The sequence below is a fragment of the Macaca fascicularis genome, chromosome 4, assembly GCF_037993035.2.
Source record: "Macaca fascicularis isolate 582-1 chromosome 4, T2T-MFA8v1.1".
NCBI classification, from domain to species: Eukaryota; Metazoa; Chordata; class Mammalia; order Primates; family Cercopithecidae; genus Macaca; species Macaca fascicularis.
The window spans coordinates 98852704-98864735 of record NC_088378.1 but is presented as its reverse complement, the minus strand read 5'-3'; positions in this window follow the sequence as shown (position 1 = coordinate 98864735).

Genomic DNA, 12032 nt, shown 5'->3' with positions numbered 1-12032 from the left:
AATATCTGAGAAAAAAAATTATTTCCAGCCTACAATTTTATACCTAGCAAAATTACCAGTTATGAACATCTTCATTCACCTTTTCTCAAGAAGCTACTGTAGTATGTTCACTGGAAAAAATAAGAAAACAAGTAGAAAGGAAGACATAAGATATAGGAATTAGAAAATCTAGTATGAGTGAGAGAGGTGAAAGGAACCCTTGGGAAGAGGGAAAGGAAAATTCCAACTCGATAGCTGAATAGAGGGCCTATTGAGAAAGAAAGCAGTTTAGATCAGAAGTCAGAAGGATCACAAGAGATTTTTTTTTTTTTTTTTTTTTTTTTTTTTTTTTTTTTTGAGACAAGTCTTGCTCTATCACCCAGGCTGGAGTGCAGTGGTGCGATCTCAGCTCACTGAGACCTTTGCGTCCTGGGTTCAAGCAATTCCCCTGCCTCAGCCTCCTGAGTAGCTGGGACTAAAGGCGTGCACCACCACACCTGGCTAATTTTTGTATTTTGAGTAGAGATGGGGTTTTGCCATGGTGGCCAGGCTGGTCTTGAACTCCTGACCTCATGATTCACCCGCCTTGACCTCCCAAAGTGCTGGGATTACAGGCATGAGCCACTGCACCCAGCCAGATGTTTTTCTTTCTTTCTTTTCTTTTTTTAAATTTGTAAAAATTTTTTTTATTATACTTTAAGTTCTAGGGTACATGCTCGTCATCACTGGCCATCAGAGAAATGTAAATCAAAACCACAATGAGATAGCATCTCACACCAGTTAGAATGGCAATCATTAAAAAGTCAGGAAACAACAGGTACTGGAGAGGATGTGGAGAAATAGGAACACTTGTACACTGTTTGTGGGACTGCAAACTAGTTCAACCATTGTGGAAAACAGTGTGGCGATTCCTCAAGGATCTAGAACTAGAAATACCATTTGACCCAGCCATCCCATTACTGGGGATATACCCAAAGGATTATAAATCATGCTGCTATAAAGACACATGCACATGTATGTTTACTGCAGCACTATTCACAATAGCAAAGACTTGGAATCAACTCAAATGTCCATCAGTGACAGACTGGATTAAGAAAATGTGGTACATATACACCATGGAATACTATGCAGCCATAAGAAAGGATGAGTTTGTGTCCTTTGTAGGGACATGGATGCAGCTGGAAACCATCATTCTCAGCAAACTATCACAAGAACAGAAAACCAAACACCGCATGTTCTCACTCATAGGTGGGAATTGAATAATGAGACCACTTGGACTCAGGAAGGGGAACATCACACACCAGGGCCTTTTATGGGGAGGGGGAGTGGAGAGGGATTGCATTGGGAGCTATACCTGATGTAAATGACGAGTTGATGGGTGCAGCACACCAACATGGCACAAGTATACATATGTAAGAATGATTTTTCTTTTGGATATATACCCAGTAATGGGATTGCTGGGTCAAATGGTAGTTCTAAGTTCTTTGAGAAATCTCCAAACTACTTTCCATGGTGGCTGAACTAATTTACACTCCCATTAACTGTGTCTAAGTGTTCCCTTTTCTCCATGGCCTCACCAGCATCTGTTTGTTTTTTTTTTTTTTGTTTTGTTTTTTGACTTTTTAATAATAGCCATTCTGACAGGTGTAAGGAGATATGTCATTGTGGTTTGATTTGCATTTCTCTGATGACTAGTGAAGTGGAACATTTTTCATATGTTTGTTCGCCATTTATATGTCTTCTTTTGAGGAGTATCTGTTCATTTCTTTTGCCCATTTTTAAATGAGGTTATTTGTTTTTTGCTTGTTCAATTGTTTAAATTCTTTATCGATGCTGGATATTAGACCTTTGTTGAATGTGTAGTTTTGAGAATATTTTCTCTCCTTCTGTAGGTTGTCTGTTTACTCTTTTGATAGAGTTTCTGCACAGCAAAATAAACTAGTTTAATTGGGCCTCATGTGTCAATTTTTGCTTTTGTTGTACTTGATTTTGATGACATCGTCATAAATTCTTTCCTAAGGTCAATGTTCAAAATGGTGTTTCCTAGGTTTTCTTCTAAAAGTCTTATAGTTTGAGGGTTTACATTTAAATCTTTAATTTATCTTAATATTTGTATATGGTGAGAGAAAGGGGTCCAGTTTAATTCTTCTGCATATGACTAGCTAGCTATCCCAGCACCATTTATTGAATAGGGAGTACTTTCCTCATTGATTATTTTTGTCGACTTTGTTCAAGATCAGATGACTATAGGTGTGTGGCTTTATTTCTGGGTTCTCATTCTGTCCCGTTGGTCTATGTGTTGTAACAGTATCATGCTGTTTTGGTTACTGTTGCCTTATAGCATAGTTTTTATTTTATTTTTATTTTATTTTACTTTAAATTCCAGGATACATGTGCAGAATGTGCAGGTTTGTTACATAGGTATACGTGTGCCATGGTGGTTTGCTGTGCCTATTGACCTGTCCTCTTAAGTTTCCTTCCTTTGCCCTCCACCCCACAACATGCCCTGGTGTGTGTTATTCCCCTCCATGTGTCCATGTGTTCTCATGGCTCGACTCCTACATATGAGTGAGAACATGAGGTGTTTGGTTTTCTGTTTCTGTGTTAGTTTGCTGCAGATGATGGTTTCCAGCTTCATCCACATCCCTGCAAAGGACATAATCTCATTCCTTTTTATGGCTGCAGATTTATAGTATAGTTTGAGTCAGGTATTGTGATGCCTCTGACTTTGTTCTTTATGCTTAGAACTGCTTTGTCTAGTGGGGTTCTTTATTGGTTCCATTTAAATTTTAGAATAGTATTTTTCTACTTCTGTGAAGAATGGCATTGGTAGTTTGATAGGCATAGTGTTCAATCTGTAGATTGCTTTGAGCAGTATGGCCACTTAATGATATTAATCTAATCCATGAACATGGAATGTTTTTCCCTTTGTATAATCTGATTTCTTTCAGCAGTGTTTTGTAGTTACCCTTGTAGTGACCTTTCACCTCCTGGTGAGATGTCTTCCTAGGTATTTTATTTGTTTTGTGTGGCTATTGTAAATGGGATTGTATTCTTGATTTGGCTCTCATCTTCAACACTGTTGTTGAATAGAAATGCTACTGATTTTTCTACATTGATTTTTGTACACTGAAACTTTACTGAAGTTGTTTGAGTTTTAGGAGCCTTTTTGGTATAATCTTTAGGGTTTTCTAGGTATAGAATCATATCATTGATGAAGAGAGATATTATGACTTATTCTTTTACTATTTGGATCCCTTTTATTTCTTCCTCTTGACTGTTTGCTCTGGTTAGTACTTCCACTACTATGTTGAATAGAAGTGGAGAGAGTGGGCATCTCTGTCTTGTTCCAGTTCTCAAGCTTTTGCCCATTTAGTATGATGTTGGCTGTGGGTTTGTCATAGATGGTTCATTATTTTGAGGTGTGTTCCTTCAAAGCCTAGTTTCTTGAGTATTTTCACCATGAAGGCATGTTGAATTTTATTGAAATATTTTTCTATGTCTTAGATTGATCATATGGTTTTTGTTTTTAATTCTGTTTATGTGATGAATCACATTTATTGACACATGTGTTGAACCAACTTTGCATCCAGGAATTCAGTCTCCTTGATCATTGTGAATTAACTCTTTCATATGCTGCTAGATTGAGTTTGCTAGTATTTTGTTGAAGATTTTTGCATCAATTTTCGTCAGGGGTATTGGCCTATCATTTTCATTTTTGTTCTGTCTTTGCTTAGTTTTGGTGTTGGGGTGATGCTGGCTTCATGGAATGAGTTAGGGAGGAATCCTTCTTCCTGAATTGTTTGGAATAGTTTCATTGGAATTTGTACTAGCTCTTCTTTGTATATCTAGTAGAACTTAGCTGTGAATCCATCTGGTCCAGGAGAATTGTTTGGAATAATTTCATTAGAATTTGTACTAGCTCTTCTTTGTATATCTGGTAGAACTTAGCTGTGAATCCATCTGGTCCAGGGTTTTTTTGGTTGGTAGGTTTTTTTTTTTTTAATTGATTTAATTTTGGAACTTGATATTGGTCTGTTTAGAGTTTCACTTCTTTTTCCTGATTCAGTCTTGAGAGGTTGTGTGTTTCCAGGAGTGTTTTAATTTCCTCTAGATTTTTTAGTTGTGTGCATTGAGGTCTTCATCGTAATCTATGAAGATCTTTTGTATTTCTGTGGGATCAGTTATAATGTCACCTTTGTTGTTTCTGATTGTGCTTGTTTGGATCTTCTTTTTTCTTTGTTAATCTAGTTAGTAGTCTGTTGATCTTGTTTATCCTTTCAGATAACCAACTTTTGGTTTCATTGATTCTTTGTAGGAATTTTTGAGTCTCAATTTCTTTCAGTTCCACTCGGATTTTAGTTATTTCTTTTCTTATGCTAGCTTTGCTTGGTGGTGGTTGTTCTCCTAGTTCCTCTAGGTGTGATGTTAGTGCATTAATTTGAGATCTCTCTAATTTTTGAGGTAGGCATTTACTGCTCTAAACTTTCTTCTTGACACTGCTTTTTCTGCATTCCAGATTTTGATATGTTATGCCTCTATTTTCATTTATTTCAAGGAATTTTTCATTTGTGCCTTCATTATTTACCCAAAAATCATGTATGAGCCAGTTGTTTAATTTCCTTGTAATTGAGTGGTTTGAGAGATCTTTTTACTATTGATTTCTATTTCTATTCAACCAGGGTCTGAAAGTATGTTTGGTATGGTCTGACTTTTTAAAATTTATTGAGACTTGCTTTATGGCCAAGCATGTGGTCAATCTTGGGGATATGTTCCATGTGCACATGAGAAAACTACATTCTGTGGCTGATGGGTGGAGTATTTTGTACATGTATATTAAGTCCAATTGGTCAAGTGTTGCATTTAAGTCCAGAATTTCTTAACCAATTTTCTGCCTTGATGATCTTTCTAATGCTCTCAGAGGGAGTATTGAAGTCTCCCACTGCTATTGTGCGACAGTCAAAATCTTTTCATATTTCTAGAAATTCTTGTCTGATGAATATGTGTTCTAATTTTGAGCATGTACATATTTAGGACAGTTAAGTCTTCTTGTCGAACTCTTTATCATTATGTAATGCCCTTTATCCGTTTATATTGTTGTTGGTTTAATGTCTGTTTTACCCGACAGAATAGCAATCCTTACTCTTTTGTTTTCTTTTTAGTTTATGTGGTACATCTTTCTCCAATCCTTTTGAGCATATTAATGTCATTATGTGTGAGATGGGTCTCTTGAAGACAGCAGATGGATGGGTCTTGCTTTTTTATCCAAATTGCCACTTGATGCCTTTTAAGTGGGGTATTTATATCATTTACACTGAAGGTTCATATTGTTATGTAAGGTTTTGAACCTATTGTGAAGTTGTTAGCTGGTTGTTTTGTAGTTTCTATTGTATGGTTGCTTTATAGAGTCTGCGGGATATGTACTCAAGTGCAACAAACAGTAATTTAGAGAATTAAACAACTAACTGCTGTGTACCTACCAATTGGTTTAAGAAATAAAGCTTTAGTTTTTGTTAAAAGAAAATCCACAGTAATGTACTAAGAACAGACTATAACATTGCTCTATTGTCTCAATGTTTATTCCCAAAAAATCTAATTTGCTTGAGAATATATATGAGGATAATCATGGATACTAACATGGAAATAGCTGTTCCGTTTGTGAGTAATAAACTTTGAGTAATGTGACATTTCCCATTTGAACACCTATTTTCTAAATTGTCTTAAACTTATGCTGGTATAACCTACATTATGAGCTATAAAAACACCATCAACCAGATATTTTTATAGAGAAAATTAAGTTCAGAAGTCAAAATAAGAGAAATGCTTGTGCCTTTTTATATTTCTTAGATGTTTAATTTTCTCAACTATTTTTAAAATTCAGGATTTGTGCTATTATATCATCAAAATAATGATAGTAATTCTACTAGTCCCATAGTCCATTTGCCTTTTTTTATTATAAAATAATGTTTAACAAGTATTTTAAACGTCTTGGAAGAAAATCACTATTACTATAATGATTTCAACTATATTTGTGGCATTATTTTTCTTTTCAGGATATGAAGAAAATGGGAAAGTAGAACTATCTACACTATCATATAAAATCAACAAGAGATGCTGTTACTTTTCAAAAATCCACTGATAGAATAGTTAAAAGCATTTTTTGCTTTTAAAGAAATTGAGGACTTTCATTAATAACTCGAATCACATTTTTTAAAAAAGCAAACTGGCTTTTCTGTTTCAGTCCGAATATTTCTCCAATGTAACTAAATGTCAAATCCAGACAAAAGATATTTTTAAAAAGTCAACTTAGGCATAATGAGTTCTAATATTCTTTTTCTGGGTTTGAGTACTTGTAATTCCACAAAGTCAAAGAGGGCAGTCCAGGTGGTAAAAATTGGCCTTAGGGGTTATATTCCAATATTGCAGGTTTTCGTGCCTTTGATTCTTCTTCTCCAAGTCTGACATACATGGAAAGATTCATTTTAGTTGGGTCTGTGTTGACTTCCACTACTCATTTCTCAAAGATCTTTTCTTGATGGATTGCAGTATGTAACTATTTCAAAGACCAAGGTTTGACTAGTGTATTTTAGGGAAATTCATTAACTCTGTAAGTTCCAGAAGAAAAGCTGAAATACAGATCCTACATTTATACCTTTTCTTTTGATTTATCTCAAGAGGGAATGACACAGAAATGGAAGTGTGTTTAGTTGCACTAGCGGAAGATTTCAATGAAAGATGAATATATGTAAGACATGAGGACTTTTTGTGCATCTTTTTTTATTATACTGTTCTAGTCCATGTTCTGCTATAATAATACCTGAGGCTGGGTAATTTATAAAACAGAAATTTATTTCTCATTTTCTGGAGGCTTGGAAGCCTAAGATCAAATGCCAACAGGCTCAATGTCTGGTGAGGGTCAGGTTTCTGCTTCCAAAATGGTGCCTCATTGCTGCATCCTTCAGGGAGGACAAACACTGTGTCCTCACATGGCAGAAGAGCAGAAGAGCAAAAGGGCCTATGTTAGTTATCTCTACCCCTTTTAAAGGTCACACCTCTTAATACCATCACATTGGTGATAAAGTTTCAAAACTAGAATTTTGAGGTTATTTAGACCATAGAATATATTTATGCCACAAAATTTAGATTTGGAAGAAATGACTCTCTATAACTCAAAAAGGACTGTAGAGTCTTACGGAGTATGTACTGTGTACATCTATACAGCTCACACTTATGTAACACTATGTGCCAGGCACTATTCTAATGGTTTATATATATTGCCTTATTTACTCCCCATGCTAACCCTATAAGGCAAATACTATTATTATCCCCAGCGCAGGAAACTGAAGTCAGGGCCTGCTTCATGCACCAGTGACCTGTGCAACTTTAAAGACGTCTGAGAGGCACTGCATTTGGTTTAATGCTTGCTGTCATTTTCTCGAAATTTTTAATAATTTTGAACAAGAAGCTCTGCATTTTCTTTTTGCACTAGGCTCTGCAAATTACGTAGCTGATGGAGGCACTGAGAGAGTAATTTTCCCCTCGGTCACATACCAAGTGGTCTGATTCCAGACTTCATGTCCTTAACCATATACTATCCAGGTGATCAATAATGATGATTTGTATTCCATGACCATCTACTGAAGGTCAGCTGAGTATCTTCTTACTGAACCCACACAATGAGACTTCATGGCAAAATAGTTATTATTTCCGTTAAACAGATGAAGAAACTGATAGAGTAGGAAGTTAACCAGTTCAAGGAATGCCAAACCTCCAGTCCAGTACTAACACAAAGAAATATTTCCTTTCTTACCAGACTCTCATTTTTTGTGGAAAATAGTATTAAGCCTGAATACTCTTGTATGAAATTAACTGAATACGTTAAGAGAGATTTAGTAAGAAAATATCTTTTGCTTTGGTCAATTAAACTTTTAAAAGTAGATTTCTTTGCTTTTATTCTTATTTTTATTCATTATTTATTTTTGTTGTGTGTACTGAGTGATCAGAATTAGATTGATTTCATAATTCAGACTTTTAAATTCTGAGAAAGCCATTTGGTGCTATTATAAAATCCTATATTAAAGCGTTGAGCACTTCAAAAGCATGAGCTTCATTTTTTAACTTTTACTTTAGGTGCAGGGTTACATGTACAGGTTTGTTATATAGATAAACTGCACATCACAGGGGTTCGGCGTACAGATAATTTCATCACTCAGGTAATAAGCATAGTACCCAATAGGTATTTTTTAATCTTCTCCCTCCTCCTATACTTCATCCTCAAGTAGGCCCCAGTGTCTGTTGATCCCCTCCTGGTATTCATGCGTTCTCATTGTTTAGCTCCCACTTATAAGCAAGAACATGTGGTATTTGGTTTTCTGTGGTTCCTGTGGTAGTTCCTGTGGTAGTTTGCTTAGGATGATGGCCTCCACCTCCATTCATGTTGCTGTAAAGGACATGATCTCATTCTTTCTTATGGCTACATAGTATTCCATGGTGAATATGTACCACATTTTCTATATCCAGCTTTCTGTTGATGGGTATTTAGGTTGATTTCATGTTTTTGATATTAAAAAGTGTGAACTTCTTAATAAGAAACTTTTTGCACACTCTGAAGCAATAACCTGAGTTGTGCCTTGGCCCATTTTAGCCATGACTGGACCTGAAGCAGTTGGGAAGTAGGGTGCCATGTTCTAAGATGGCACAGTGTTATGTAAGTGTGAGCTATATGGATGTACACAATAATAATACATACACAATAATACATACTCCATTAGACTCTGCAGTTCTTTTTGAGTTATAAAGAGTCATTTCTTCCAAATCTGAATTTTATGACATAAATATATTCTATGGTCTAAATGTCCCCCAAATTCAAGTTTTGAAACTTTATCACCAATGTGATAGTATTAAGAGGTGTGACCTTTAAAAGGGGTAGAGGTAACTAGCATAGGCCCTTTTGCTCTTCTGCTCTCCTGCCATGTGAGGACACAGTGTTTGTCCTCTGAAGGATGCAGCAATGATGTATCATCTTCTGCTTTATTTAAGTGGTGCCAGGAGTAGCATTATCAAAAGTCTACAAGTTACTTGGGTCTTGCTGAGTGGTTGGAACTGCAACATGGACTCACCCCTGGGTAGTGGACAACCTGTGTTTTCTAAGCTCAATAGCACTTACAAAAATGACTAGTGTCTTAAAAATTGAGTAACTGTATTTCTGGAATATAGTAGTTAAATTATTCCCCATGATTCAGACTGTATGAGGTAAAATTTTTTATTCTTAACAAAACAGCCAATTTTACCATATTATTACACTACATTAGGATTGCTCAATATAATTCAATTCAACAGATTTATATTTCTTCATGTGAGACATGGTTTGGCTCTGCATCCACACTCAGATCTCATCTCTAATTGTAATCCCCATAATCTCCACATGTCAAGGGAGGAACCCAGTGAGGAAGTGACTGGATCGTGGGGGCAATTTCCCCCATGCTCTTCTCATGATAGTGAGTTCTCACAAGCTCTGATTGTTTTATATAAAGGGCTCTTCCCCTTCACCCCTCACTCTTCTCCCTCCTGCCACCTTGTGAAGAAGGTGCCTGCTTTCCCTTTGCTTTCTGCCATGATTGTAAGTTTCCTGAGGCCTCCCCAGACATGTGGAATGGTAAGTCAATTAAACCTCCTTTGTTTATACATTATCCAGTCATGCGTATTTCTTTATAGCAGTGCAAAAACAGAACAATACAGTAAATTGGTACCACATAGAGTGGGATGCTGCTATAAAGATACCTGAAAATGTAGAAGTGACTTTGGAACTGGGTAACAGGCAGAAGTTGGAACAGTTTGGAAGGCTCAGAAATAAGAAATGTGGGAAAGTTTGAACTTCCTAGAGACTTGTTGAATGACTTTGACCAAAATGCTGATAGTAATATGGACAATAAAGTCCAGGCTGAGGTGTTCTCAGATGGAAATGAGGAACTTGTTGGGAATTGGAGGAAAGGTCACTCCTGCTATGCTTTAGCAAAGAGACTGGTGGCATTTTGCCCCTGCCCTAGAGATCTGTGGAACTTTGAACTTGAGAGAGATGACCTGAAATTGGAACTTATGTTTAAAAGGGAAGCAGAGCATAAAAGTTTTGAAAATTTGCAGCCTGATGATGTGATAGAAAAGAAAAACCCATTTTCTGGGGAGAAATTCAAGCCTGCTGTAAAAATTTGCATTATTAATGAGGAGCCAAATGTTAATCACCAAGACAATGGGGAAAATGTGTCCAGGGCATGTCAGAGATCTTGGTGCAGACCTTCCCATCACAGGCCCAGAGACCTAGGAGGGAAAAATGGTTTTGGGGGTAGGGCCCAGGGCCCTGCTGCTGTGTGCAGCCTCAGATCATGGCACCCTGCATCCCAGCTGTTTCAGGTCCAGTCATGGCTAAAAGGGGCCAAGATACAGCTCAGGCCATTGCTTCAGAGGGTGCAAGCCCCAGGCTTTCATGTGATGTTGGGCTTGCAGGTGCACAGAAGTCAAGAATTGAGGTTTGGGAACCTCCTCCTAGATTTAAGACGATGTATGGAAATGTCTAGATGTCCAGGCAGAAGTTTGGGCAGGGGTAGAACCCTCACAGAGAACCTCTGTTAGGGCAGTGTAGAAGGGAAATGTGGAGTTGGGGCCCCCACATAGAGTCCCCACTGGGACACTGCCTAGTGGAGCTGTGAGACAAAGGTCACCATCCTTCAGACCCCAGAATGGTAAATCTACTTTCAGCTTGCACTGTGTGCCTGGAAAAGCCACAGGCACTCAATGCCAGCCTGTGAAGGAACTTCCCAAGGCCATGGGAGCTCAGTGCTTGCATCAATGTGCCCTGGGTGTGAGACATGGAGTCAAAGGAGATCATTTTGGAGCTTTAAGATTTAATGACTGCCTGACTAGATTTCAAACTTGCATGGCGCCTGTGGCCTCTTTGTTTTGGCCAATTTCTCTCTTTTGGAATGGGTGTATTTGCCCATTGCCTATACCCAAATTTTATCTTGGAAGGAACTAACTTGTGTTTGATTTTTTCCATAGGTGGAAGGGACTTGCCTTATCTCAGATGAGGCTTTGGACTGTGGACATTTGAGTTAATGCTGAAATGAGTTAAGACTTCAGGGGACTTTTGAGAAGGCATGATTGGTTTTGAAATGTCAAAAAGATGTGAGATTTGGGAGGGGCACGGGGTGAAATGATATGATGTGGCTCTGTCTTTCCACTCACATCTCACCCTGAATTGTAATCCCCATAATCCCACCTGCTGAGGGAGGAACACAGTGAGAGGTGATTGGATCATGTGGGCAGTTACCCCATGCTGTTCTTGTGATAGTGAGTGAGTTCCTATGAGATTTGATGGTTTTATAAGGGGTTCTTCCTGCTTTGCTCTTCACTCTTCATCCTCCTGCTACCATGTGAGGAAGGTGCTTGCTTCCCCTTTGCTTTCTATCATGATTGTAAGTTTCCTGAGGCTTCCCCAGCCATGTGGAACTGTGAGTCAGTTCAACCTCTTTCGTTTATAAATACCCAGTTTTGGGTATCTCTTTATAGCAGTGCAAAAACTGACTAATATACTGTGGCAGGCCTTATGCCAGCAGTTATAGACTCAGATGAATTTGACACAGCCCCTGACTTTAAGGAGTTCATTGGAAGACCAACAAGTAAGCAGAGAGGAAGGAATGACCTAATAAGGGATCACAGAAATTTCTAGGAAGAGCAGAAGAGTGTCCTGAATGTGGACATTTGTCATTTGGGGAAAAGGAGAGGGCTGCATCACTTAGGCGCAGAAAAAGTGTGGGCCAAGGCATAGAGATGGAAAATAGTAAAAGCACTTGTTGCTAAACTATGTCTTGTTAGGTGGGTGTAGCAAGAGTGGAGCTGGAAGATTATGTAGCCTAGGGTTCAGGTTTTACATTTAGGTGATGATGGGGATGGCAGGATTTAAATCATGAAACATAAACGTGTAACTAAGTTGGAAATATTTCCCATATGAACATACTATTAAGTATGTTACCATTTGTCTGAACTCATGAATAATATGG